The sequence below is a fragment of the Salmo salar genome, chromosome 22 (assembly GCF_965601325.2).
Source record: "Salmo salar chromosome 22, fSalSal1, whole genome shotgun sequence".
In the NCBI taxonomy this organism is placed as follows: Eukaryota; Metazoa; Chordata; class Actinopteri; order Salmoniformes; family Salmonidae; genus Salmo; species Salmo salar.
In genome coordinates this window covers 45,303,448-45,326,617 of record NC_138312.1, presented here as the reverse complement: position 1 = coordinate 45,326,617, position 23,170 = coordinate 45,303,448, and the positions used below count along the sequence as shown (strand labels likewise).

At 40.1% G+C, this 23,170-nt stretch overlaps 1 long non-coding RNA gene across 1 annotated transcript; it reads right to left on the bottom strand.

Moving 5' to 3' along the window:
* Nucleotides 1–9,480: 9,480 nt before the first annotated feature.
* LOC106583377 (uncharacterized) lies at nucleotides 9,481–14,010 on the bottom strand. Its single transcript, XR_014382198.1, has 2 exons — nucleotides 11,173–14,010; nucleotides 9,481–10,590 (listed from the first exon to the last, which is right to left on the bottom strand). It is a non-coding gene; the product is annotated as an uncharacterized LOC106583377 (long non-coding RNA).
* Nucleotides 14,011–23,170: the final 9,160 nt, after the last annotated feature.

Here is a 23,170-nt window from a genome sequence, read left to right as displayed (position 1 = left end):
CACACAGTCTGTAAATATGTAAATAAATGGTAAGTGTTTATTTTATGTATGATCCATTATATTTTAGGATTAGAACTATCTAGGCCTTCAACTCTCTAGATTGCAGTTTAATAAACTGAAGGTTTATCATAAATATGATCAATATTAACTGACACAATTCTATAATAAATACATATTAGAAAAACATATAATAAAGTGACCAATAGTTACTGTATTGTAATTGTTTCGAGATTTAATAAGTCAACAAATAGTGCTCCAGGGTAGGATCGAACTGTGTCTCAAAGGCAGCAGAAAAAGTCAAAGAAGGTGACACATTTTTTGTTATGGCTAAACCCGTCTGGCTCCTGCATGAAGTATATGCATATACTGTATATGACATGTTCTTTTGAGCCATCTACTAGCTTACTAGGCATATTTCATCAACAAGAATGCACCTAATCAGCCATCAATCACATAACTCCAAAAACATTGTTTCAAAATAAATCAAAAAAGTATACAATGCGTACATATGTCTTCTTTACATAACATATAAACATCTGATTTGAAGTAAAGATTACATCATTTTGTTCATCAATGCCACAAACCTGGAAATCGAAGAGCACCATATGAGCTATTATTACTATCCGAAAGAGCACAGATACTTCTGCTTTACCATGATAGGAATTAGACTTGCAAAATTAAAAAATAAAATTAAAAAGAGCATATTGTGATTGTGGGTGGGTTAGAAATAGAGAAACAACTGGATGTGTAAAGTAGGTTTAATATATAATATAAGGCCAATTCCAGCAAATTGAGAAAGAAATGCACAATTAACAGACTTAAAAGAGGGAAGCCATGCGTATACGCAGCTATATAAACACCCTTCTTCTCAATTTAACAGGTCCATGTTGCTGCTGTCAGTTGTGAGCAGCCCATACCTCTGCATTCAGTCTGAACCCAAAAATAACACAGGTTAGAAAAAGGTAGAAAAAAATAGCACATCACAACACTTACGTGTGTAAATGAGTGGCTGTGTACATACAGGAAGCCCAATTCTGATCTTTCTTCCACTAATTGGTGATCAATCACATCAGATCTTTCCATATCAGATCTTTTTCAGAAATGATGTGTTGGTCAAAAGACCAATTAGTGAAAAAAATATCAGAATTGGGATTCCTGTCTAAATGCAGGGATTCCTGTCTAAATGCAGGGATTCCTGTCTAAATGCAGGGATTCCTGTCTAAATGCAGGGATTCCTGTCTAAATGCAGGGATTCCTGTCTAAATGCAGGGATTCCTGTCTAAATGCAGGGATTCCTGTCTAAATGCAGGGATTCCTGTCTAAATGCAGGGATTCCTGTCTAAATGCAGGGATTCCTGTCTAAATGTTATTGAATCAGGAGAACAACAACAAGTGAAGGAAACAGCTTAGGGAAACTGGTTGAAGGTACTCTAGGGTGTGTTGATAGAAATAAGATGGAGACTTCCAAAGTGTCAGAAGTTGAGGGGCCATGGGTAGCTAGAAGGGTGTTTGGCCATAGAACAAACATAAAGTGGGGAGCTGCCTGGTGTGCTTCTCTCCCTCTTTTAGGTTGTTCTGGTTGTCCACTTTCTCTCTTTAGCTCAGTAAGAGTGTGTTGTAGACATTTGTGTGTGTTATGAGGGGAAAGTGAACTGCTAAAGCTAGTTTGGGGAACATAAGCAAGGTCCTGGTCATAACAACCTCCTATTGTTTCAGTATTAATGGGGCTTATGCAGATGTGCTGGTATTGGTTCTAGTAACACCTCAGGTCCATTCTGTGTGTCTACAGGATAATGCACTGGGCCAGACGCATGGAAAAGGAGATCAACAGAATCTTCCAGTACATCAGTGGAGCCCAGCAGCTGAAATGGGTGAGTGCCTGTTTATGTCTGTCTGTGTGTTTGTCGTGTCATCATGGGATCACATTGTTACCTATATTTGGAACTCATCATCCCTGATTTTCAAGTCTCAGATTGTGTGTCCTAGTTGCGCTCTCTGTACTGAGAGAGTTGTGAGTGCATGTGCAAGTGTGTGTGTGTGAGACTATCCTGTGAAAGGTGACTGAAAATTACAATCTTTAACATATACAGTAGTCAAAACATAAAATTGACCTTGGATCAGTAGCGTGCCACTGGGTACTACACGGTGAGGGATGCATGGCGTGGGGGCATGTCCTCTATGCTCTGAGTGAGCGATGACTGATGGTGCTTGTCCACTGTGTTCCTCTGTGTTGGTGTCACAGCAGAACAGATGGTCTGGTAGTCTGCAGTAAAGCCTCGATGGGAGCCTTGCATCGTCTCCTCATTCATTCACCCAAAATCCCGCCCAGTGTCTAAAACAACCCGGGATCTGTGGGAGTGAATGTTTCACAGGCAGGCACTAGGTACACAGTGCAGGATCCTGTGCTCATATAAAAATGCACATGAGCTGAACTAACCTTGTATCTAACTGTGGTTTCTACCCAAGCCCAACATAACATCGCCCTGTTTGATATAGTACAGTAGTCATCCTCTGAAACCTCTACCAGCTAATAGTCCAAGCTGAGACCAACTCAGACCTATACTATTTCTCTCTGTGTGATCAAATTTCAATTATTTAATATTGCTTTGCATTTAAATGTATCCTGTTCATTCGTAAATAACCTACAGTGCACTACATAATTTCAAAGGTAAATGTTTGTTTTTATCCAAAGTATTTTTGACACAATAAATAACAGAACTGGTATATTTGTGTCACGGATATAAATAAAATGTCAACAATTGCCAAAAGGAAATGAAATAATGGCAAATGATTATGATTATGTATTTATTTACCTTCATTTAAACAGGAATCTCAAAGAGAGCCAGCTCAAGCAGAAAAGCAGAAATACACACAACCTTAACTGCAATGAATGAAATTGCTGTCTCTCTCGCTCGCTCTCCATGTGTGTGTGTATGTTGACAAGGATCTGTAGCATCCGGGGGGGAGCAAATGACCTATGTCACCCCCCAACATGGGGTTGTGTGTGGGAGGTCGTTCGGTTACAAGCAGAGAAACATGCTGATAACGTTATTTTCTAAGAAAGGTATTAAAGAATAATTATACATGTAAACATTTAAAGGATATAAATGGCATTTATGTATGAACATTTTAGAAGAAAATACAAGGGTTTTAAAAATAAAAATGTATTTACCTTCAGTGAATACAGCTCTTCCTCTGGCCCTATGTGTGTGTGTGTGTGTGTGTGTGTGTGTGTGTGTGTGTGTGTGTGTGTGTGTGTGTGTGTGTGTGTGTGTGTGTGTGTGTGTGTGTGTGTGTGTGTGTGTGTGTGTGTGTGTGTGTGTGTGTGTGTGTCCAGGCTGCAGGCTGCATGGTAGGTGTCAGGTTACGAGCTGTGGGTTGACACACTGAGAGATAATCCTGATCAAGGAGCAAAATGCTTTATTTTATATGAATACAGTTAAAAACAAAATTGTGTGTGTGTGAGGGGGGTCCTGGGGCGATCTCATAACCTCTGTCTCTCCCCTCGGGAGTGCGAACGTGTAGGTATGCTTGTAGGAACCAATGGTTTTTAAACCTATCTAACCTCTGACCTTCCAAAAGACTTCTCAGCATATCCTTATGAATGGTTAACAAATGTTTACAGCCCTTACACAGTAGGTTACTATATGTACATAGTGGTACCTCATAACAAATGTTGATTTTTTCCCCGGAGGATGTCCCTTGGGACAGTCTCCTGTGGTGGCTGTCTCATTCAATCATGCCATCCTTTTTTTGAAAGGGTAATTGTACTTATGACTTAAACAGATCCATTTGACCCCCTTTAATGACCTTTTAATGCACTGGGCTAAGTCAGGGGCAAACAGAGCGTTTCATGGTAGTCTTAACTTCTCTAGGGTAGGGGGCAGTATTTTGACGTCCGGATGAAAGGCGTGCCCAAATTAAATTGCCTGATACTCAGTCTCAGAAGGTAGGATATGCATATTATTAGTAGATTTGGATAGAAAACAATCTGAAGTTTCTAAAACTGTTTGAATGATGTCTGTGAGTATAACAGAACTCATATGGCAGGCAAAACCCTGAGAAAAATCCAACCAGGAAGTGGGAAATCTGAGGCTGTAGTTTTTTCAAGTGATTGCCTATCTAACACACAGTGACTTAGGGTTCATTTTGCACTTCCTAAGGCTTCCACTAGATGTCAACAGTCTTTAGAAAGTTGTTTGAGGCTTCTACTGTAAATGTGGTGAACAGAGAGCGAACAAAGGAAGTTGGAAGTTGTTGACTCAGGAAAGGCGCGCGTTCATTGGCGCGTAATCACATGAGAGGTAGCTGTGTTCCATTACATTTTTCATGAAATGTAATGTCACAGCGGTTGCATTAAGGAAATGTTTATCTATAATTCTTTGAATAACAGTTTAATATTTTATCAACGTTTATGATGTGTATTTCTATAAATTGATGTGCTCATTCACCAGAAGTTTTTGAAGGAAAAACATTTCTGAACATTACGGGCCAATGTAAAATGGGGTTTTTGGTTAGAAATATGAACTTTATCGAGCAAAACATACATGTATTGTGTAACATGAAGTCCTATGAGTGCCATCTGATAAAGATCATCAAAGGTTAGTGCTTAATTTTAGCTGTATTTCTGGTTTTTGTGACGCCTCTTCTTGCTTGGAAAATGGCTGTGTGGCTTTTCTTGTTTAGGTGGTGTCCTAACATAATCTAATGTTTTGCTTTCGCCGTAAAGCGAAATGTCCTCGATGCTTTTGTCATTGGGTTCTTGACACGAGGAACAAAGTACATGTCACGTTCTGACCAGTGAAGGGGTTATTTGTTATTGTAGTTTGGTCAGGACGTGGCAGGGGGGTATTTGTTTTATGTGGTTCGGGGTGTGTGTTTTTGTAGAGGGGTGTTTGATTTATGTATTCCGGGGTTTTGGTCTATGTTCTATGTTTGTATATTTCTATGTCTGTTCTAGGGTGTGTAGATCTATGTTTAGTTAATTGGGGTTGGGCCTTCAATTAGTGGCAGCTGTTTATCGTTGCCTCTGATTGAAGGTCCTATAATTAGGAGTTTGTTTGTTTTGGGGATTGTGGGAGATTGTTCCTTGTACTGCTGTGTGAGCCTACAAGACTGTTGGTCGTCCGCTCATCGTTTTCTTGTTTTGTTTAGCGTTAAATAAAATTAGCATTCACATACCCGCTGTGCCTTGGTCCAATTCATGCGACGGCCGTGACAGTACACCTACAATTGGCCTAGGAGACTTTTCTGTTTAATGTTCTGGGTTTATTTTAAATTTCTTTGGTGGTTTATCGTGGGCGCTTGTGGTGTTCTGGGGCTTATTTATAATGCATCTGCCCCCCAATACCCCCGGACATTCCTGTTTCATAGACAACAGCCCTAAGGTCACAACAACAGGGTGGGGGCCATACTCTTTGAAATGTTCAAACACATCCCCCAGTTCAACGAGGTCCCTACACATTAATCATCATGACAGCTTCAAAGGTACAGATGCACTATATGCATAAATTAACACTCACTCTAAAGCATGAGAAAGGGAACGACAAGATGTCCATATATGGGCACTCCCTAGAGCACGTGATAACTTCCCGCCAGCATGTCCTGACAGGATTCCCATATATGGGCATACACACGTGACCCATGACATAGCGTCATAAATCACAGTGCCTTCTACTGTATTCTCTCTTATGATAACTCCGACTTGTACGTCTAATGGTAATTGTAGATGTTAGCTACAGAGGGAGTTTACAGTACACCAAAGAGCTTTATAAAGGTAAAGAGAGCAATGAATGGACCTACATGACCTCAAAGAGGGTCAGCCTACTTTCTGATAGAGAATGCAGGGATGTGTACTGAAACTGTACCCATAATAAAACAAAGGGCTCTATGGTCAAATGCATCTAAAGGCTTTAATGAAGTGGCAGCTGCATTCATATAGATGATTTCGCCATAGTCTAGGACCAGTAAGAACATCACTTGAATTTTCTGCTTTGTACTATTAAGCAAGAGGCCTGACAAATTTCTATACAAGAAGCCCCTTTTTATATTCAGCTTCTTAATTAACTAACTCATGAATATGTTTTTTTAAAGTCAGCTTAATCTTACATCTAGACGTTCCGCTAGCGGAACACCGCTCCAATATCCAATGATAGGGCGTGGTGTGAAATACAAACTCCTCGAAAATCCGAAAACTTCCATTTTTCAAACATATGACTATTTTACACCATTTTAAAGACAAGACTCTCCTTTATCTAACCACACTGTCCGATTTCAAAAAGGCTTTACAACGAAAGCAAAACATTAGATTATGTCAGGAGAGTACCCAGCCAGAAATAATCAGACACCCATTTTTCAAGCTAGCATATAATGTCACAAAAACCAAAACCACAGCTAAATGCAGCACTAACCTTTCATGATCTTCATCAGATGACACTCCTAGGACATTATGTTATACAATACATGCATGTTTTGTTCAATCAAGTTCATATTTATATCAAAAACCAGCTTTTTACATTAGCATGTGACGTTCAGAACTAGCATTCCCACAGAACACTTCCGGTGAATTTACTAAATTCCTCACGATAAACGTTCACAAAAAACATAACTATTATTTTAAGAATTATAGATACAGAACTTGTTTATGCAATCGCGGTGTCCGATTTTAAAATAGCTTTTCGGTGAAAGCACATTTTGCAATATTCTGAGTAGATAGCCCGGCCATCACAGGCTAGCAATTTTGACACCCACCAAGTTTGGTACTCACCAAACTCAGATTTACAACAAGATTAAATCGGGTACGTTTTTTATCCGGCCGTGAAAATACTGCCCCCTATCCATAACAAGTTAACATCTATACATATACAACATACTAGGTACATACACTTAAATCATTAGAACAGTTCACGTCAAGGGTCTGGAAGGCGTTCATGGAGTGTCTGGGGGTCTCGGTCAGCCTTACCTCGGGATTTCACCCTGAGAGTAACGGGCAGGTGGAGAGAGTTAACCAGGATGTGGGTAGGTTTCTGAGGTCTTATTGCCAGGACTAGCCAGGGAGTGGGCAGCGTTCGTGCCCTGGGCAGAGATGGCTCAGAACTCGCTCCGCCACTCCTCCACTCCTCCACTAACCTCTCTCCTTTTCAGTGCGTGTTGGGGTATCAGCCGGTTCTGGCCCCTTGGCATCAGAGTCAGACCGCATTAACCCCTCGTTCCATGTGTTTCTCCTCAGGCCGGTGGTGGCTGGCCCGCTCCAGGAGGCTGAGGTGCGGGAGGTTCCTCCGGCCCCTCTGGACATTGAGGGGGCCCCGGCGTACTCCGTTCGATCCATCCTGGATTCGAGACGTCGGGCAAGGGGCCTTCAGTACCTCGTGGACTGGGAGGGGTACGGTCCGGAGGAGAGATGCTGGGTTCCGGTGGAGGATGTGTTAGATCCTTCCCAGCTGCGAGAGTTCCATAATCTCCATCCGGATCGCCCTGCACCTCGTCCTCCGGGTCGTCCCCGAGGCCAGTGTCGACGCGCAGCTGGAGCCACGCGTCAGGGGGGTACTGTCACGACTTCTGCCTAAGTTGATGCCCCTCCTTGTTCGGGTGGTGCTCGGCGGTCGACGTCACCGGTCTTCTAGCCATCATTGATCCATTTTTAATTTTCCATTGGTTTTGTCTTGTTTTCCTACACACCTGTTTCCAATCCCATTCATTACATGTTGTGTATTTAACCCTCTGTTTTCCCTCATGTCCTTGTTCGAGATTGTTTTGTTTGTTATTGATTTTGTGTATTTTGTATTGGTGAGCTACGGGTATTTTTACCCATGTTATTTTTATGTACGTTGGTTTTGGAGTTCGTGTTTGTTTATTATTTATTAAACAACTCCAGTTATACCAAGTTGGTTTCTCCTGCGCCTGACTTCCTTGCCACCTACACACACAACGATGACAATTATGTTGTGTGGCAATAGCATAAGTATGTGTAAAGAGTTTGCAATTTTGTTTAGAAGTTCAGAATATGTCTCTTGGGAATATTGAGATGGGGTACATATATATATATATATATATATATATATATATATATATATATATATATATATATATATATATATAATATATTATGTATTTCTACTTGTGAGTTGTAGACATATTTTGATTTAGTTCAGCATTGAGTATTTTTTTTTTTTACATGTAGATCTTCACAACCTAATACATATACAACTTTTTTCATTCCCCCCATAGCTATTTAAACCCAACTCTAGGTTTCATTTGTGTTCTAATAATAATTTACAAATGAAAAAGTCAATAGTTATTTGCATATTATGTAATTGCTGATTCGATTCTTTTTCATTTGTAAATCATTTTTCATTTGTGAATCACGTTTGACGTGTGCCGTCTACTGTATTCTCTCTCTATCATACAGTCTCAGGGATTGCTAGCTCTGGAAATTCCTTTGGTCTGTACAGAGTTAGGTAAATCAGCTCTTTGCCCCTTACTTGTGGTATAATCTACAAGCTTCTCTAAACATAGATTTTTTGGTGTCTCTAGATTAATTCAGACAGCTGAATGAGGCCTGTTACAACTTACTTACAAAAGCTTTAAAGGAGTTCGTGAAACCATTCAGTCGTGGATGTATGTAAACATATTTAATACGTATTGCTTGTTACAGAAGACTACTGTTGTACATTGAATAGCCATTCATCCCTGTACACCTTATTGACGTGATGGTTCTCTATGTCTGTAATTGTTTATAATCCAGATAGTGTGAATAGTGGTTTCCATAAAGATATTACCCCCCTAAACCTGAATCTCAAATGACCATCATGATCTTTCTTACCGCTATTACTTTGGGGGTTCTAATCCCCCTCTTTCAAAATCCCCACTGTGAACAAATCTTTAACATTCATGAACCTTCAGTATATTTGCCCCTAAACTACCCACAATAACTATTTTATATTCTCAATGACCTTACTGCCAATATGAAAGTTTTATACATAGCTAAATACAATGTTGGAGGCAGTTTTCATGTCTTTCGTTATGCAAACATTTGTTTATTAGATTATATTTCTCATTAAGAATAATCTTGTTTTAATTCTATATGGATCATGCCTTGCTTTGGTCATGTGTTCTCTTATGGGTCAATGATTTTAATTACAATATAGAAATTATGTTCTCGGCTCAATTACTTAAAAGTGCATGTGGTCCCAGCTCTCCCATGTGTGCCTCGGTGAATATTTGGGAGACCATATACATTCAGGATGTAAGGATTAGTAGTTATGGTAAATGTTAGGAAGACCTGGTTTGTTGTAACAAACAAAAAACAGCAAAGTTTTATACTTTGACCACATCTTTTCACATACGTTTTACTTGGGTCTTTTTAATTTACCATGTAGATTGGCTCCAGCCTTTGGAAGCTCAGCGCATGTACAAATAAAAATAACACAATTCAACCATTGATGGATGGTGACAAAAATAATGACATTGCCAGCAGTCATGTTAAGGTTTTCAATGTTTTATTGGTGGAGTTTATGGATTTGCATGTGGCTGTGCATTATATGATGCCTGCATGGAAAGAGGATCTGATCACGCCTATTGGAATTCTTGATCAATTCTTGATCCAAAAAGACACAACTGTTATGGGGTAAATTCCACATCTGTTTGCATTGCTTGGTAGTGTATTAGCATGGTATGAGACAACATAAATAATACAATTTAAGTAAAATTAAAATAAACACTATTATCCTAAATTGAGACATGAATAAAAAGATGTGTTATCACATCAACATCATCAAAATCTTTCAGAATGTACCTGTTTTCAGTATAGAATGACATGTATACAGATTACATTACAACTTTTTGTGTTTTGTCTTAATGATTGTTCTTCAGTAAATAGGAAACTCAACAGTGTGTTAGTCCAAGAAACATTAACTAGATAGTTGTTTTATGTTTGTGAAACCTTGAAATGAACACAATGAGAAGTGATTTTGTAACACTAGTTTTGAATGGGTAATTGTATCGAATATATATCATTGTATGTTTGAATTAGCGCTCATATAAACTGTTTTCATCACTGCCTTGTAAACCCATTCTTGTAAATTGGACCTACTGTACATGATTGTCTGGGGCTGCTGTACAGATTTGAGCACTTGACAAGACGTTGACATTTCTGGGTATGTCACACCTGTAACATAATAATAATAAAGATTATGATTATAATAATACTATTGTTATATTATTTTGATAATAATACAAATCTTTCAATCAACCAAATGTATTTCTTAAAACCCCTTTTTGCATCAGCAGTTGTCAGTGTTTTACAGATACCCAGTCTAAAAATCTAAGACCCATCAATGCATATGCCGATTCACAGCATCTAGGAAACACTCCCTAGAAGTCATAAACCTAGGATTAAAACTAGAGAGGAACCATGCTCCGAGGGCTGTGCTGAGTGGACATTTAAGAGTACATATGCCCCTTATTGTTATTAAAGACGTTCCAACAATCGTAGATGACCATCAGGGTCATATAATAACCAGGGAGGCTACAGAGTGGGCAAAAGTTCAACACTCAGGAGTCAATGTCATGTCTTTTGTCTTTTTTCATAGCCTGAGAGAGAAAGAGAGAGGGAGAGAGATAGAGAGGATCTATTACATAAAGTTATCACAGATGCACACTATGTAACACATTATATTAATATTTTGCCTAAAAAGTGTATGTCATTGTCTTTCAGAACTGTTGCAATACATAACATTGAAACGTTGTTAATATTTGTTACTTTGGTATACATTGAGTGAAATGTTATACATTGAGAGAGAGAGAGAGAGAGAGAGAGAGAGAGAGAGTGTAATATTACACAATTAAATAATAGATAATCACTCACACACACAGACATACATGGCTTCATCGTTGTTCACAGTTTATTATCATAGTTTGTCATAGTTTCTAATTATCGTTTCTATTCGTACTTTCTAGTCTGAGTGGATTTGATATAATAAGAGAGTCAAATAGAACCTAAGAGGGCAGAAGCTATTGTTTACAAACAGTATGAATAAAAACAATGGCTAGCGCTGAATGGATAAATAGCCTTCATTAAAAAAACATATGTCAATGAAAACATTTAAGACAAATCATTCTTAAATAATATATACAGTATCTATATACAAAAATCACATTCAATATTCAACTCACCTTCAAAAAGCTCCACGAGGAAGGGAGGATTCCTAGATTGTCACGATTCCCACCGACGGTGGCGCCCCCTCCTGCTCGGGTGGCGCTCGGCGGTCGTCGTCACCGGCCTATTAGCTGCCACCGATTCCCTTTTGCTTTTCCCTTTTTTTGCTTTTGGACACCTGTGGTCAATTAGCCATTAGAGGGGCTATTTAGTTTAGCTGGCCCGCTCCTTGTTGTGCGGGATTGATTATTGTATGTCGACTTCTTGTTCGTGTCGGCTTTGCATTGTCGCTCATTGTGTTTATTCCCCTGTGCTTGGGAACTTTGTTTTTGCTTCAGTGTTATTAAAAACACCACTCCCTGTGTTCGTTGCTTCCTGCGCCTCATTCCTGCAACGCGACTATCAAAGCCCTTACATAGATGATCTTTTAGCAGTTCCATCTTCATGCTGTTCTAGGCTGATGGCTGTTGGAGAGGGGAGGGGCAGTTGAGTGAGCTGGGACCCTGCCTCTGGGAGCCTGTCAGCTTGTTACATGTTGAGAGAGTGAAAGAGGGCCTACCTGTAAGATATTTTGTGCTACAAACATACTTCTATTTGAACAGATTTCTGACCATTCAGGGATCTACTACCAAACAGTCATGAAATCATAAAAAATGTATGTCTACACTAAAGAATGTGCATTTGGTCATAAAAATACTTGTTGACAAGTTGTATGCATGAAAATGAAGATGTTTAAAATATGTGACATTTTAGAGACATTTTTGGACACTATAAGGGCCTCCTAAGCCTTGTTATGGATACATGTCTATAAAGATATGTTGGTATATGATATCTGCTCCATTTTTGGGTCCCATGTTGACAAGATGTTGGGGAATCACTGGAGGGGAATATTGCCCAAATGAGCATCTCAGTGTACATCTCAATAAACACAATATGTGTTATGTTACATTTCAGTCTTCTGTGATGTATTCAAAGTGTCACATTGGGTTGCAAACTCAAAAATGAATACATAAATGCCATTTATATCCTTTAAATGTTTACATGTATAATTCTTCTTTAATTCCTTTCTTAGAAAATAATGTTATCAGCATGTTTCTCTGCTTCTAACCGAACGACCTCCCACACACAACCCCGCTACAGATCCTTGTCCACACACACACACACACACACACACACACACACACACACACACACACACACACACACACACACACACACACACACACACACACACACACACACACACAGAGACCGAGAGAGAGAGAGAGAGAGAAAGGGATTTCATTCATTGTAGTTAAATCACAATACACCTAAAATTGGTCTAGGAGCCATGTTTTATTTCTTTCTTCTTTAGAGTCTTCAGTGGTTTATCTCTCTCGAGGCTTCGTGTCGCTCGTAGTGTTCACAGCTCTTTACTTATACTGACCAATACCCTACCCCCCGGAAATTACTGTTTCATATACATCATCATAAACAGAAGAGACACTACTCTACTCTTTAAAATGTTCAAACACATTCCATAGTTCAACAAGGTCACTACACATCAATCATCTTGACAACTTTAATGCAAACACATGCTTTACCATAAACAGATGAACTATCAGGTTACATAAGAACTCACTCGATAGCGTGAGAACGGAAGGACAGGATGTACATATATGGGCATAACTACGTGACACATAAAATAGGTCATCAATCATCTTTGAACACAAACCGTCTACTGTATTCTCTCTAACCATTCCCTCAACGTGATCAAGACAAAGGAGATGATTGTGGACTACAGGAAAAAGAGGACCTAGCATGCCCCCATTCTCATTGACAGGGCTGTAGTGGAGCAGGTTGAGAGCTTCAAGTTCCTTGGTGTCCACATCACCAACAAACTAACATGGTCCAAGCACACCAAGACAGTTGTGAAGAGGGCACGACAAAACCTATTCCCCCTCAGGAGACTGAAAAGATTTGGCATGGGTCCTCAGATCCTCAAAACGTTCTACACTGTTCTCTCTGCTACCGCATGGCAAGCGGGACCGGAGCGCCAAGTCTCGGTCCAAGAGGCTTCTAAACAGCTTCTACCCCCAAGCCAAAAGACTCCTGAACATCTAATCAAATGGTTGCTACTCTCTGTTTATTATCTATTCATAGTCACTTTAATAACTCTACCTACATGTACCTATTACCTTGACTAACCGGTGCCCCCGCACATTGACTCCTGTATATAGCCTCGCTATTGTTATTTTACTGCTGCTCTTTAATTATTTATTACTTTTATTTCTATTTTTAATTTTTGGGGGGTATTTTTCTTAAAACTGCTTTGTTGGTTAAGGGCTTGTAAGTAAGCATTTCACTGTAAGATCTACACCTGTTGTATTCGGCGCACGTGACAAATATCATTTTATTTGATTATGTGATGAGTTCACTCACGTTTGGATATCCTTGTTCTTCCACACTCTAGATGCTAGCTGCCAGATGATTCCAGAATCCAAAATCAGGTTATGAATGAGTCTTTGATCACCTGTGATGATACACATGCGCACACACACACACAATTAAAGTAACCTGTCAGTCTTTGTAAAATATCACAGGTGAAAAACTCACATTGCACACTGCCCAAAAGAATGCTTTGTGCCTCAAGTGTCCTTCCATATAATGTTCAGCGGTTCAACAGACCTGTTGTAGGGTTAATGGCATGGCCCTTAATAATACAAGATACAGACACACAGAGGAGAAACTCACAGTCTTCAGATTCTGGTGTGATCTCCACCATGAGAGACAGGAAGTTCTCCAGGAACTGTGTGTTGTTGTCAGAGATGTGCAAACGCTTGCAGTATTCCCTGAAAGACCGGTTTAGACAGAGATGAGATTACACAAGCACATAGCACACACACAGTCACTCAGTCAGTCAGGAATGCACACACACACACCCATCTTTGTACCTGGGAGCCAGGAACATGTGTCCCCCTGATTCAAAGGTGCCGGGCAGCAGAGATTGAAGATCTGCAACTGAAAGAGAGGGACTGTCTTCAGCCACCCATTACTTCAGTGTTACGTTGACGCTAAGGAAAGGACTAGCTCTGGTCCAGGGCGCTATGTGCAGCTTGATGATGCTGAGCCTTTTATTGTGGCATAAACACAACCTGTCATGATGTTTTCATCAGATTGTCTAACAATCACTTCAAAGGGCTCCTTTACTAGGCTACAAGCACATGTTCATTCACTCACAACATATTTTTGGTCTCCAAACAGTGGTGAAAGGAAGGAGATGTCTGTTACACAAAACACCCAAAAGTTCATTAACATTTTACGACTGTCATTAGGCCAAAATGTAAGCTTCCACTATTGCCCTCGGGTGTCTCGGTGTCGGCCACTCATGGATGCCTTGGCAAAATTTCAGTGGTGTCGTCGAACCACATCGCATTTTGGAGTATAGGCTACAGGCCTACCACCCGTTCAAGTCCATTCACTCATTTTTTATGCCTCTGATATGGGGTAATGACATAAAGTTGTGTAATAGCCTACAGTTTATGACATTTTGTTTTAATTATTGTGATAGGCTCACATTTTACTGATACGGTGTACCCCAACTATTTATTTACTGGACCATACAGCCTTACTTTCACCCCTGACTACAGTATATGGCACACTGCATATGTCATATGTTGTTTTACTCACTTCCTGTTTGGAGCTGTCCTCCAACTCAACATCCAGGAAGTCAAGTGTTACAGACTCTGGTAGGTCATGCAGCTGCTGAGGAAAGCACCAGTTGGTTACATACTGTAGAGCAGGGATCATCAAACAGATTTTTTTTTAGCGGATGGTTAGGGGGCCGGAACATAATTTAAAATAATTTGACAAATGCAAATTGACCGCAAGAAGCCCAAATGGTTTTAATATTTTACTAAAACAGAATCATTTCAAACCTTGATTACATTTGTATACGGTCACATACTGTATACAGTATCTCAATTATGCATGGGAATATTTTGGAACAGATTTCCTAATCTAAAATCACTTAGAGCTGATTTGCTGGTATTTTTACAGTCTTTAATGTCCAACAATAAAAATACAAATATTTGTATTTTTTTTGCTCACAAAACTAATAAAATCACCTGCGGGCCAAACACGGACCGCGGGCCGCCAGTTGGGGAACCCTGCTGTAGAGATATCACAGTACCCCCATGTTTTACAGTAGGACATTCAGCTGTACGTCAAGCAGCTGCTGAGGAAACCACCAGTTACATAGGGATATAACAGTAGCCCCATGTACAGTAACACATTCAGCTGAATCAGTCTCAGTTGTATTCAATGTTCAGTTGAATACATGCAGTGACAATCTTGTAGTTTGATTTACACAAATACATATGCAAATACATGAATTGCAGTGTAGTTTACATAAGATAAAGAACATGAACGTGTTATCTTATCCAATTGGAATGACATGCAATAAGCAGTACACTCTAGGTTCTGTATCTAACTTACAACTAACCCCATTCAAAGAAATGCAAGGATGCAACTTTCACAGGTGTAGCTGGCAAGGTAATTGCTGTTTGACTTAACAGAAAAAAAGTATTTATTCCCAGTGCTGAGTTAGTAGTGTAACTGACATGTAACGTTAGCTAATGCATTACATGTTTCATCCCCTCTCGACTGAAGTTCTGTCTGAAGGGAATGAACCAGCTAGCTAGTAGCTACCACAGCCAGTTCAGCTCTAGCCTCTAGCTATCTGTCAGGTAGCAGTATCTAACAGCTGTTGTGTGTATGGAAATGTTTTGTAGCCTTTGTTTTGTCTGGTTTCAACAGAAGTAAATTAACTTCGCTAGTTTTCACCAGTTGATGTACCATTAGAGCTAGCCAAAAGTTGGCAGACGTTATCTAGCTAGCTCACTAACTTAAGCTATTATTTTAGCCTCAACCACACTATAGTGGACCTGAATAAAATGATAAAACCAGCGGCCAAATTATTGAAGACCGATATTCTGACGTTTTTTGACAACGTAATGTGAGTTTTTGTTGGTCAGTATAGCAATGCAATGTTATTGATCTGTCAGTTTCCCTTGTTAATTCCCTACTTTTCACGCTGACACAGTATTAACAGCTCTACAGGCTTCACTGTCATGGTGCACAGTCAGTACACAACACTACGCTCATCATGTCTTAGCAGGATCAGATGGTGAAAAGTAAGACCAGTCTACGGAGCTCAGGTGAATTTTGCAGTATATTGTAACAACCTGTGAATGGATAGAAAGTTGAGTTGATGGGTTGGCTACAGTCTGGGATCTGGGAATAATGGTCATTTAAATTAGTGAACCATTTATTCTATTCTTCGATAAAATTATATAAATTACACCAAAGTAATTCTTTGCCTTATCTGAGCAGGGTCAGATGGTGACACGAATCTCGGCAGGGTCAGGCAAACAGGGAAGATCAGTCTAAGACGGCGCTAAGGTGAACTTTTAAAGATGCAACACTTTATTCTCTCTTAGCAGCAAACACTGGACAAACCAGAAGCTTCAAAGATTGAAACTACTGTATTTTAAGGCAGTCTGACAAACCTCTAAAGTTGATTTCCAAACTGTATCAAAGGTTGATAGAGGCTTTTCCCGATGACACAAAACATGTCAAACAAAAATGTGAGGAAGGCTTGGGACACTATTGATGATGATGAATGTATACAAACATGTTTGAATGCACAGTCATGTTCATATACATTAATTTATTGCATTTTAATGCCATCCATAGAATGTACTATATGTCAGTGGAACTGAATATAATTCCTCTGCTGTAGGTGTAAAATAAAAAAGGGCACACATTCATTTTATCCTCTTGTGAAGGCTGGCTGAATTCTGACAAAGAGTATGTTCTTTTATGTCAGCATGTCTACAGATTCTCCCTTTTCCCTGTTTTTGTTGGAGGCCCACAGTGAAGTTTTTGGTGCCACATTCATAGCACACAATGACTACATCAAGCTTGTGTCTACATATTTGTTGGATGCATTTGCTGTTAGCTTTGGTTGTGTTTCAGATTATTGTTTGCCCAATAGAAATTAATGGTAAATAATGTATTGTGTAATTTGAGTCAATTTTATTGTACAAAAGTTATAGATGCAGAAACATCATACCTCCCCCAAAAATCTAACCTCCCCTGTTATTGCAATGGCAAGAGGTTAGCATGTCTTAGGGGTATGATATCTGTGCGTCTAACTTCCTCACTCATTATTATTCACGATTCATTCAGGATTCTCCATAATCATGGTAGCATCCACATTCATGTAGATGTGTTTAAAACCACATTCTATTCCTATTCACAATAAAATTGACCCCAAAAGGGTCATATTAGTTTGTGTAGAAATGCAAGAAATTAGCTAGAAAATTATGAGGACCCCCAGAACCCACGCCAGGTTATGTCCCCCCACCCACTTCTAAAACCAAAGTTGAGCCACTGAAGAAATGTACAATCTACTTACAATGCTCCATATAAACTGCACAGTGATTTTCAGAGGGGGAAATAATGTATACATCACCTTTGGGTGAAGGTTGGGCTGCAGTAAGAAGCTATCCATTTGGGTCCATGGTGTATATGTACCCATTGGCTCCAAGCAGCAAAGGACGGAGCAGATGTTTTTTACTTGGCTAAATGTGTGTGTTTAAGTGAGACATACTGCGGTATACTGACATTTCCACATTTTGTTACGTTACAGCCTTATTCTAAAATGAATTAAATAAAATGTTTTTCTTCAGCAATCTACACACAATACACCATAATGACAAAGCAAATATATTAAGACTAAAAAACAGAAATACCTTATTTCCATAAGTATACAGACCCTTTGTTGTGACTCGAAATTGAGCTCAGGTGCATGCTGTTTCCATCGATCATCCTTGAGACGTTTCTACAACTGATTAGACATGTTTTGGAAAGGCACGCAGCTGTCTATATAAGGTCCCACAGTTGACAGTGCATGTCAGAGCAAAAACCAAGCAAGGACGTCGAAGGAATTGTCCATAGAGCTCCGAGACCGGATTGTATCGAGGCACAGATCTAGGGAAGGGTACCAAAACAATTCTACAGCTTTGAATGTCCCCAAGAACACAGTGGCCTCCATCATTCTTAAATGGAAGAAGTTTGGAACCACCAAGACTCTTCCTAGAGCTGGCCGCCCACCATACTGAGCAATCCGGGGAGAAGGGCCTTGGTCAGAGAGGTGACCAAGAACCAAATGGTCACTCTGACAGAACTCCAGAGTTCCTCTGTGGAGATGGGAGAACCTTCCAGAAGGACAACCATCTCTGGAGCACTCCACCAATCAAGCCTTTATGGCCAGACGGAATCAAGCCAGACGGAAGCCACTCCTCAGTGAAAGGCACATAACAGGCCACTTTGAGTTTGACAAAAGGCACCTAAGATTATCTGGTCTGATGAAACCAAGATTGAAGCCTTTGACCTCAATGCCAAGCATCACGTCTGGAGGAAACCTGGCATCATCCCTACGGTGATGCATGGAGGTGGCAGAATCATGCTGTGGGGATGCTTTTCAGTGGCAGGGACTTGGAGACTAGATCGAGGGAAAGATGAACGGAGCAAAGTACCGAGAGATCCTTGATGAAAACCTGCACCAGAGCGCTCAGGACCTCAGACTGGGGCGAAAGTTCACCTTCCAACAGGACAACGCAGGAGTGGCTTCAGGACAATTCTCTGAAATCCTTGAGTGACCCAGCCAGAGCCTGGACTTGAACCCAATCAAACATCTCTGGAGAGACCTGAACATAGCTGTGCTGCGACGCTCCCCATCTAACCTGACAGAGCTTGAGAGGATCTGCATAGAAGGATCTGCATAGAAGAACGGGAGAAACTCTCCAATTACAGGTGTGCCAAGGTTGTAGTGTCATACCCAAGAAGATTCGAGGCTGTAAATGCTGCCAAAGGTCCTTCAACAAAGTTCTGAGTATAGGATGCCACCTTTCCATCAAGTCAGTTTGTCAAATTTCTGCCCTGCTAGAGCTTCCCCGGTCAACTGTAAGTGCTGTTATTGTGAAGTGGAAAAGTCTATCTTTGAAGAGGTAGGCCACACAAGCTCACAGAATGGGACCGCAGAGTGCTGAAGAGCGTAGAGTGTAAGAATCGTCTGTCCTCGGTTGCAACACTCACTAACGAGTTCCAAACTGCCTCTGGAAGCAACGTCAGCACACAAACTGTTAGTCTGGACCGTCATGAAATGGGTTTCCATGGCCGAGCAGCTGCACACAAACTTAAGATCACTATGCACAATGCCAAGCTTCGACTGGAGTGGTATAAAGCTCGCCGCTATTGGACTCTGGACCAGTGGAAACGCGTTCTCTGGAGTGATGCCTGCAGAGAGCCCTAACCTCAACCCCATCGAACAACGTTGGGGTTGAATTGGAATGCTGACTGCGAGCCCGGCCTAATCGCCCAAACTCAGTGCCTGACGTCACTAATGCTCTTGTGGCTGAGTGGAAGCAAGTTCCTACAGCAATGTTCCAACATCTAGTGGAAAGCCTTCCCAGAATAGTGGAGGCTGTTATAGCAGCAATGGGTGACCAACTCCATATTAATGGGAATGATTTTGGAATGAGATGTTTGAGGAGCAGGTGTCCACATATTTTTGCTCACGTAGTGTATTCAGGAACAAAAAATGCACTCCAAACCAGCTTGTCAGGTGTTTTTGAAAGCAAAGACAGGTGGAATGCAATTTTAACAGGTTACAATTAAATGTGTGTTATAGTAACATTTGACCCGATTCAGGAAACTAGGCGTATGTCGCAAGTTACGACTTCACAAGAGAGCTGTTTGAACGTAAAAATGTTTTTTTATCAAAATGCATTTTTGGGCAGAAATGCCTTCTCGAACATGTGAACTTTAATATGCCTTAATAACAAACTTGTATACCAACTGTAAATATGAATAAAGTTGTTATATTATGAGTTGGTAGTTGGTTTAGCCAAAGAAAAAGGCCGGAACCTTCCCACTAGCCATGATTGGCTGAGATAATGAGTGGGCTGGACGTGCCTGAGAGATGAGTTTCAGATTGGTCTGCGGTGTAGCATCTTTTGTCTATTGTGACAACCCTCCCACTCTGTCTGCCGTATTCTGTCTCTTTGCTCTTGTTTTCCTTAATAGAATTTCGGTGGGCGGAGCCGGGAGGGTCGTCAGTGAAATGGGACACACCTGGGCTCGGGTGTGTCCCAGGATAAATACACCTCTTCCCCATTCATTGGGGAGACTCTCTCCATGCAGACACAGATTTTGGTTGTGGCATTTTTGTGGCATTTTTGTGGCATTTTTGTGGCTGTTTTTGGTTGTTTGCATTGGCACCTTTCAACACCCCTCATTATCACATTTTATGCACGCAACCACTCACTTACACTACTGATTACTGACTACACACACACCATTGTTAATTATATTTAGTTTACTTTAGTTACTAAATATATTTTGTTATTCCTTATCTCCTTTTTTGTTACGCACTTTGAGCCGGTTCGTGACACTATAAAATGAACTGATCGTTATGCGTAGATAATCCTTTCTACTGCAGTTTTTTTCAAAAGATATAACGCTAGCCATAGAGAACTGAAAATATGTTGCTTTTGCTCTAAATAACATTGCTGCCCTGAATTTATCAGGCACTATCGACAAAGGTCAGTGGGAAAAAGTTGATGTTACATGTCTAAACAAAAGATCCCAAGTTAAAGCTTGCTGTTAGCTAGCTAACGCTAGCTGATGTTAGATGGCTGGCTTGCTAGCTAACATTAACTTATGTGTATGAAGTGTGTGTAACGTTAGTGATGTTTTCTCAGAATGCCATTTCACATTGCTAGTTATAGCCTAATGTTAGCTAGCTAACTAGCTAACATTGAACCTATTTGGTTAACTTTAGCTATGACAATCGGTTTGTATTGCTAGTTAAGCTTGCTGTTAGCTAGCCAGCTGACGTTAGATAGCTGGCTAGCTAGCTAACATTACGTGTATGAACTGTGTGTACATACACATACACAATCCATGTCTCAATTCTCTCAAGGCTTAAAAATCCATCTTTAACCTGTCTCCAACCCTTCTACACTGATTGAAGTGGATTTAACAAGTGACATCAATACGGGATCACAGCTTTCACCTGGATTCATCTGGTCACTCGGTCATGGAAAGAGCAGGTGTTCTTAATGTTTTGTACACTCAGGGTATATAAATAGACAAATCCATTAATGATGTAACACAATTCATCCCTATGTGAAATCTCAATGTCGCATTTGAAGATCAGGACACCTGTTTAGCGCGTTGCCATCTTGCTAAAATGGCGAGACATAGCATTTGCAGTTTGACCTAATCCAGGAGAACGACTGCCCCCTCTCATAAGGTTAGGGTTAGTGTTACAAGTTTGGGCTTTTATATTTATTTTTTGAGGTAGCATGTTAGCATGTAGGGCGCACCGATTGGTGTCACCTCGTTAGTAAGTATGTGTTACACCTGTGCTGGCTTATCCATCTCATTAGTCGGAAGGTGTTTCACCTGTGCTATCCCAGGTTTTCACCCGTGCTATTTAAGAGTGGCTGGCCCAGTGCTCCAAGTGAGCTTGTGAGATGTTGGGAGAGCTGCACTTCATGTCAGCTGAGGTGCGAGTTTGAGCGCAACCTTTTACTAGTGGCTTTACCAACTTTCAGTGGGCACCCACATGGGTGCCTTTCAGAACCGCTTTCTGTTCTGTTTTGGTTGTCAGTGATTTTCTTTGTTAGTTCCCTTTGTTAAGAGTGACATTTTGAGTTTGTCTTGTGGGAACTTAACAAAAATTGGTATTAAGGTTAGCAGTGTGGTTAGGTTTAAAATTAGATCTTTTAAAAGAGATTATAGAAATAGACAGGGTTTATGACTGGCTGTGGTAGTGACAACCCTCTCATTGAGGATCTCAAAATGAAGGCCGACCAGGTACTACAGGCTGCCGATAGCAACTAAATTATCCTTATTTCTTGTGATTTAAAAAAAAAATGGTTCAAGGACATGCATCTGGTGTATTACAGTGCCTTCAGAAAGTATTCACACCTTGATTTTTTCCCCACATTTTGTTATGTTACCACATGAATTTAAAACTGATTCAATTGAGATTTTGTCACTGGCCTACACACAATATCCCATAATGTCAGTGGAATTATGTTTTTTGAAATTTCAAATTAATTTAAAGCTGCAATGTATAGAGTCAAGTATTCAAGCCCTTTATGGCGAGCCTAAGTAAGTTGAGTCAAAATGTGCTTAAGTCACATAAGTTGCATGGACTCAACGTGTGTGCAATAATAGTGTTTAAAATGATTTTTTTAATGACTACCTCATCTCTGTACCCCACACGCACAATTTTCTGTAAGGTCCCCCAGTCGAGTTGTGAATTTGTGAAACGGAATAAAGCTAAGCACAGGCAAAATCCTACAGGAAAACCTGGTTCACAAGGCCCATTGTAGCCTGGACTTGCATACCAAGACGTCATTGAATGTTCCTGAGTGGCCTATTTACAGTTTTGACTTAAATCGGCTTGACAATCTATGGCAAGACTTGAAAATGGCTGTTTAGCAATGATCAACAAACAACTTGACAGACCTTGAAGAATTTTTTAAATAATAATGTGTAAATATTGTACAATCCAGCTGTGTAAAGCTCTTAGAGACTTACCCAAAACATTCACAGCTGTAACCACTGCCAAAGGTGATTCTAGCATGTATTGAATACTTAAGTAAATGAGAGATTTCAATTTAAATAAATGTGCAAAAAATGTCATTATGGTATATTGTGTGTAGATGGGTAAGAACAAATATTTAATACATTTTGATTTCAAACTATAAGACAACAAAATGTGGTCGAGGGGTGTGAATACTTTCTGAAGGCACTGTAGAAGCAAGTATTGGAACCTTGATTGTCTTCTGAAAAAAATATTGACCACAAAGATTGCCATTTTCCCATTGACTATAATGGAGTATCTTGCTTTCTGGATACAACCGCCTTCAGTATTTTGGTCGGCCTTCAACT